Here is a 7,935-nt window from a genome sequence, read left to right on the forward strand (position 1 = left end):
TGCAACCTTCTCTGCACCCCTTTCCTGCTCCTCTCCTCCGCTGCCCGATCCGTTCTTCTTCCCCTGCTCCTCACTTCTCGTCCGGAATCCGCGCACGAAATGTCCGCACACCCGCTCCCCCCGCTCCTCTCACTTCTCCGTCTTGCCTAACCAACACTGTAGTTAGTTGTTTACAAGTCATGTGCAGCACCGGCTGTAAACAAACCTGTTTCTGGCGTAAGGAGGAGGAGGGAGGAGGCGTTTCTACGTAGGAGCTGTAGGGGAGGGGAGGTGGTTTCACGCATGCGCAACATTTGAAAAAGGACAAACAGTCGCTGGATTTCTCGTTCCTTGGAAAATCCTCTATACAACCTTTAATGTCCAAATAGTCGACTTGTGGATCCTTTTATTGCTGCTTCAGTGACTGTTTTTCATTGTTTAAAACTTGAGTAATACTAATTGTTCAGACACGATCACTCAGTCAACAATAAAATATCCTCATTAATGTTCAATAATGGTCAAATCCACCTTTATTTTGATTTACAAATAATGTCTATTGACTTGGGTCATGAAAAATATAGGTCCCCAGAAAAAAAGTTTGGGAAACACTGGGCTACATCATGAAATCAATTTTTAATTTTAATTCTAGAATCAGTCTGAGTGAACAAGTTACTTATGTTTTATTCATGACCATAACATTAGTTTTGTTCAGTCGTTCACTAATGCGTCATCGTTGTTCACCTTTACATTTTCCTCTTTCTTACCTTCATATTTGTGGATAAATTCTTCATGGACAGAATGTTTATCCTTTGTCGACCTTGTTGGATGAAGATTTGGCGATGGGGCAGATTTACGAAGCTGGTGGAAAATACACGAGAGCAGAAGTGGGGACGTCACTTGGACTCAGACTTGTCAGATTTGAGTCACTATTTTTAGGACTTGACTTGATAAAATAGACTAAGACTTAGGACTCGACTTGGACTTGAAGGTCTGTGACTTGAGAAGACTTGAGAATCACTTTTAAATCTGAATTCTTTCTATTTTGACCGGAATGATTCACTCTAAGATCTTGTCAAGACATTTAAAAAGGATAAATTTACATTTCTAAAACTCTTATATCCTCTATAAATACTCATATATAAATATACTATGATTTTTTTAAAGAACAATTTAGTTTAAAATTCAAATAAATTGCAAAAATCTAAGATATATTTGGTACTTTTTTGGTTTAAAGACTTGAAATGACTTGAAGCTCAAAGCAGACGACTTGGACTTATGGACTCGAGACTCGACTTGGACTTGCCTGTATTTGACTTGGGACTTGACTCGGACTTGAGGTCAGACTTGCAAAACAACGACTTGGTCCCACCCCCTCGCGAGACATTTCTACAGATATTTTGTCGTAGAAAAACTTTAACCCGGGAGTTACTTTTACTCTACATCGCGACACTTCTGGTCGTTGTGAAAAAGGTTTATTAGCACAACACTCACTGATTGAGTTGTGATTGAACCATGGATCTGTAATAAGAACTGGATAAGCCCCTCCCCCCTCTGTTTGTGAGCGAGATCGACTAGTGGCCGCTCCAGGTACTGCAGCTCCGGCTCAGAAAGAATCGACCCACAGAGCGCAATGCACTTTTTTGTGAAATCAAACTCCTCTTGGTCGACTGTCAGGGCATCGACCGCTTTCAGAAAGGTCGGATTTTATAGGGATTCTTCTGTCTTTTTACAATATGAACTTTTTTAAAATTTTAAATTATCAAAGCGGCTAAAAGTAGCTTTCTGACGCCACACGTTTTGCGGCGTAAGGCCAGTATTCAGGGGCCGTTGAGCGCAGGCCATTAAAAACAAAACAACGCCGTCTTGGGTTCACCTTCCAGATTTTATTATCGTTCTATGAGGACGACTGAGTTTGCGTGGGGAGCGAACGGATGACGCGCTCACAGCATCACAAACAAAAGTGAAACCAAGCCAAACGTTTGAAGCTGAAGTGAACCACGGTGCCGGAAAAGGCAGAGGGTCCACCGCCTCATCGTTTGTTTCCATGGAGAAGTCGCTGCCTTGTCTGAAAAACACAGAAAACTTTCTAATGCCCGTTTTAGGCGTTCAAAAATTGTGTGAAGACCACGTGAAATCGCACTAAACACTTCTGATGTAGTTGGACGCCGCTGCATTGGAGGCCAGACGTTTGAAACACTCTGACCGCCACAAATCTCTTTTACAACTTTGGTGTGTCACTTTTCTGGTGGATGGTCCGTCAGATGTTTCTTAGAAGCAAGAAGGTGATCCTCAACCGAAAAGTTACATACAGGGTTCCCACGGTCATGGAATCCTGGAAAAGTCATGGAATTTTAGTATCTATTTCACGTAACTACAACGTTTTCATGACACTATTATGATGATTTCCGAATGTATTTGCCTTTTGTATAAAGAGACGACAATAAGGCCCGGGTGTGTTGAGAAACAAATATTTTCCTCTTTCTGTTTTCCAAAATAACATTGTTTTCAAAAAAGTTTTCGTTTACATTAAACCGCGTAAATCCGCCATTGAGCGCCGTCATAACAGCGACAAACCTCTCGGCGGCGCCTTGATTAGATTCAAGCTTTTATTTCTTTACAGTTGTAAGTTTTACTCACAAATACCTTGAAATGTGCATTACTGAGTGGGCTCGCCTCTCCACGGATCTGTTAAAAAAGTGGTAAAATCACTGACCTCTGAGCCTCATTCGTCTCTGGTCATGGATTTGAAAAGTGTTTCACCTGAAGAAATGCGACTGCTGCTTTGACGCTGCATCATCATCGTCACAATTTTGACCATAGTTTTTCAGAATCTCCACTGTAGCTGGAGTTTTTAGAAAGATTTATTGTCAGAGGCGAATTTGCCTTCATGCATTGACCGTATTTTGAATGTTAAAAACTATAATACCAAACCATAAAGTGAGAGGAAAGTGTTAACGTTTCTTAGGCGACGTTCAGACTGCAGCCTGAAGTGACCCAACTCTGATTTTTTGGCCTCTATGTTCCTTTATCTGATCTTTTAATGACAGTTTGAACGACACAGATCTGATTTTTTTTAAATGGTGACCCAGGACACTTGGATATGTGCTCCTGAAACCGATACATATCTGATCTTTTGACATGTGACTTCAGTCTGAACGGCCAAAGTGCATTCATCCACCTACACGTTATCAACAAGACACAAACGTCACTATTCTGCGCTGAAGTAGGTGAAAATTGTTAATGAACTCCGTGTCACTGAAGTGAAGCACATCACCACTCACCACTCTTGGCTCCGTCTCCACATCCACATGTTCCTTTCAACGGACTGAACCACAAAACACCACGACCAAAAACCTCGTCCTTCTCCTTCTCAATCTCCTCCTTAAAACAAGTAAGTTGTTCATGTTGTGGCTCCGGTACGAGAGGAACTTTAAAATCTCCAGGTGCTCGATGCTGCGTCCATGTTTGGACAACTTCCGTAAACACAGAGACGCTCGCTGCGGTTGACGTCGTCGTGTCTCCAGTGTCACATGCGGGACACTTTTGGGCCGTTTAATGTTCACACTGGAGTCACATACAAGTCACATTTAACTGGAAATGTGAACGACCTCGCAAAAACATCAGATTTCACAAAAAAATCCGAATTGAGCGTTAAGCCCTGCAGTCTGAACGTAGCCTTATTTAGCCCTAAAGTCTGATCAATTCTTTACATGTAGGTGCCGTTAAGTCATGGAAAATGCACTTTAGGTCATGAAAAAGTCATGGAAATGTTTTGAAATTTTGGGAACCCTGCACACAGAGCTCATACACGCTGCAAAAACACAAATCTGACCTTTAATAAGTTCATAGACGAAGCATTTTCATCTCCATGGACACAAGCTTCCAGACACTCCGCCAGAAAAGTTACAAGACGAACCTTGAACCGAGCTGAACCTAGTCGAAAATCTACGAAAGTTTTCTGAATTCATGTCATTGTAACGTGTAGCTGGCCCTTTTTCCCGGTGGATCGCAATAATGTTTGTAGTATTTGTACGTACTGTAATGGGGAAGTCGGTGATCCGGCTTCGTCCATCCTTTTCGGTCCATTGAAGCAGGAAAACGAGCGGGAAGAAAAACGCGCTCACATCTAAGCCCCGTTCACACACGCAGACTCGCAGACTCGCCCGGGAACTCGCCCGGGAACTCGCCCGCGTTTTGCCAGAACAGGGTCACGTGTAAAGCGACCAGAGTTTCAGAATTTGGACTCGTTGGGAATGATAAAATACTGAAACGAGTGTGTAATTAATCCTTTTGGCACCAGAGGTTTTTTTCGGAAAATGTTTGATTTTGATGTCGTAGTCCTGGTTTAGACCTGGTTTAGTTCTAGTTCAGTCCTGGTTTAGACCTGGTTCGGTCCTGGTTTGGTCCCGGCTTAGTCCTTGTTTATGGCCGGTTTAGACCTGGTTTAGACCTGGTTTAGACCTGGTTTAGTCCTGGTTCAGTCCTGGTTCAGTCCTGGTTTTAGTCCTGGTTTAGTCCTGGTTTAGTCCTGGTTTAGACCTGGTTCAGTCCTGGTTCAGTCCTGGTTTAGATGTAGTTTAGTCCTGGTTTAGTCCTGTTTCAGTCCCATTTTCGTCCTGGTTTAGTCCTGGTTTAGGTCTGGTTTAGGTCTGGTTCAGTCCTGGTTCAGTCCTGGTTTAGTCCTGTTTTCATCCTGGTTTAGTTCTAGTTCAGTCCTTGTTTAGACCTTGTTTAGACCTGGTTTAGACCTGGTTTAGACCTTGTTCAGACCTGGTTCAGTCCTGGTTCAGTCCTGGTTCAGTCCTGGTTCAGTCCTGGTTTAGACCTGGTTTAGACCTGGTTCAGTCCTGGTTTAGACCTGGTTTAGACCTGGTTCAGTCCTATTTTCATCTAGTTCAGTCTTGGTTTAGGACTGAGACTGGGACCGAGACTGGTTTAGTCCTAATTCAGTTCTTTTTTCTTTTTTCATTTAAACACAAAATCAACTGCAAAAACAAATTATCTGTTTTTTTTTTTCATTTTGGTTTTGGCGACAAATAAGGAAGAAAATAGTTGTTTTTTCATTTTCTTATATTTGGTTCTATTTTGAAAAACAAATTAACAAATGACACACAGATTCTTCACGTCGACAGTCTGGAGCAATAATAGATTTGCGTCAGTAAGACTATTTTTAGTGGCAGTCCCTTTAAAATAAACTACCTCCTGACTAGAATTAAACCGTCTCAGAACTAGTAAGTCGATAATTAATCTGAAAACAAGATAAATAATGTGATAGAAGCTTTAAAATCTTGGTCAGATCAGAGAAATTTGCAGTGCAGGTTTTAAATTGGTCAAAAATAGCAACACCTTTGGACATTTCTTGTATAAAACCTGGACAAATCAGTGGTTTGGGGATAAATCTGCTGGGACAGGGGGACACGGGGATCAAAACTGGGACTGTCCCGGGTCAGAAGTGAAGTCTGGACACTCTAGTCGTGAGCGTTCTGGCATCTCGTGCCCGGTCGTTTACTGGGACGTGCGTGTGAAAGGGGCTTTAGGTGACACTGATTCATTCTCATGCTTTTTCTGACACTTTCTGAACAGTAGAGTTTTGGAATTCCAATATGATCCTAATAATATCTTCAACTATTCCATACGCATGTTGGGTATCACAGCATGGCATTCCATACATTTTATTTTGTTTAATTTCTTTATTAAAAGGCCATTTTCAGAAACTTCTCGAGTCTTGTCGTTACTTAAAGGTTGTATGGAGGATTTTTTTTGTTTCAAATTGTCAATGATAGATTATAGATGCAGTAGCCTTGTAATTATGATGACCAAAAAAAAGAGAATAAAAATTCATCAACTCTGGACGTGGTGGGGCTAAACATTTGCCAATAGATAACGACACTGCCTCGTTATCTGTGAGCTGACAGGCTGTCAATCAAACTCCCTACGTTTCTAGTGTAACTGACTTGCCTGCGCCGCCGGTACGTGGTTTACGTACGACTGTCACGCAGTCCACAGACGCAAGACGCACAGACGCTGTTTACTCCACCAACGCAACAGTTCTTAGCGGCTTTTTTTGACCTATATCTTCCTCGCAGTTCGCACAAAGTTTGTTGCAATGACGACAAGAATCCAGGAGCAGTTCGCCGCAAAAGAAAGTCCGTTTTTGAGGTCGCTGAAAGAAGAAGACAAGGGGAAAAGCAGCGAAGCCAAACTAAGGTGATTCTTGAAGATTCATTCCAGCGATGGCGCGACTGAAGCAGACGAAGGGTCTAAAGACTGAACCACTGGTCCACAAATTACTCCTGGACAGGAAACTTCTGCTTATTATGAAAACGTACTTTATTTCCAAGAGCTACACAAACGTTTTTCAGGACACGAAAGCGATATCCTATGTCTGAAAACGTAATTTTCAAGGCAAAGAAAGAGTCCGCTTGCTGCTGCGTGTTGTAGCTAGTTCATTCGCACTGAATCTCCGCGCAACCTTCTCTGCTCCCCTTTCCTGCTCCTCTCCCCGCTGCCCGATCCGCTCTTCCCCTGCTCCTCACTTCTTTCCGCGCACGAAAATGTCCGCACACCCGCTCCCCCCACTCCTCACTTCTCCGTCTTGTCTAACCAACACTGTAGTTAGTTGTTTACAAGTCATGTGCAGCGGCTGTAAACAAACCTGTTTCTGGCGTAAGGAGGAGGAGGGAGGGGGGGGAGGGGGGTTTCACGCATGCGCAACATTTGAAAAAGGACAAACAGTCGCTGGAAAATCCTCTATACAACCTTTAAAGTGCAGATGAAATGTTTGTCCGTCCTTTTTTTTTCCCGGTTTATCCAGGGATGAGTCGTGAGGGCAGCGGTCTGAGCAGGGACTCCCGGACTTCCCGCTCCGCACACACGTCCTCCAGCTCCTCCAGGGGGGATCCCGCGGCGTTCCCAGGCCAGCCCAGATACGTAGTCCCTCCAGCGTGTCCTAGATCTTCCCCCGAGGTCTCGTCTCCAGGGAGGTAAGGCTGAGTATCATTAAGAAGTCGACGATACGACACACGGGCCACGATACGATACCAGTGTTGGGGAGTAACAGATTACAAGTACTGGAGTTACGTAATCAGAGTACAAATTATGAGTAACTGTATTCGGTTACAGTTACTGTTTCAGTGAGTGGTAATTGGATTACAGTTACTTTGCTGAAATAAATGGATTACACAGAGGGATTTTCCTGTTTTCACATTTGGGCTAAATCCCATATATATATATATTTTTTTTGGTAATTCCACTCATTGCCGGACACTAAACCAAGACTAAAACCAGGTCTAAACCAGGTCTAAACCAGGTCTGAGCCAGGACTAAAACCAGGACTAAACCCAGGACTAAACCAGGACTAAAACCAGGTAAAACCAGGACTAAAACCAGGTAAAACCAGGACTAAACCAGGACTAAAACCAGGTAAAACCAGGACTAAACCAGGACTAAAACCAGATCTAAACCAGGACTAAAACCAGGTCTAAAACAGGACTAAACCAAGACTAAAACCAGGTCTAAACTAGATCTAAACCAGGTCTAAACCAGGACTAAAACCAGGTCTAAAACAGGACTAAACCAAGACTAAAACCAGGTCTAAAACCAGGACTAAAACCAGGTCTAAACCAGGACTAAAACCAGGTCTAAAACAGGACTAAACCAAGACTAAAACCAGGTCTAAACTAGATCTAAACCAGGTCTGAGCCAGGACTAAAACAGGACTAAACCAAGACTAAAACCAGGTAAAAAACCAGGACTAAACCAGGACTAAAACCAGGATCTAAACCAGGACTAAAACCAGGTCTTAAAACAGGACTAAACCAAGACTAAAACCAGGTCTAAAACAGGACTAAACCAAGACTAAAACCAGGTCTAAAACAGGACTAAACCTCCTGTGCACATGCAGCTGTCTCTGTGTTCACCACCAGATGGCGACGTCGCTCCACTTACTTTGGCAGA

The sequence above is a fragment of the Boleophthalmus pectinirostris genome, unplaced genomic scaffold (genome assembly GCF_026225935.1).
Source record: "Boleophthalmus pectinirostris isolate CB_2022bp ecotype Guang Dong unplaced genomic scaffold, ASM2622593v1 HiC_scaffold_13, whole genome shotgun sequence".
NCBI lineage: Eukaryota > Metazoa > Chordata > Actinopteri > Gobiiformes > Gobiidae > Boleophthalmus > Boleophthalmus pectinirostris.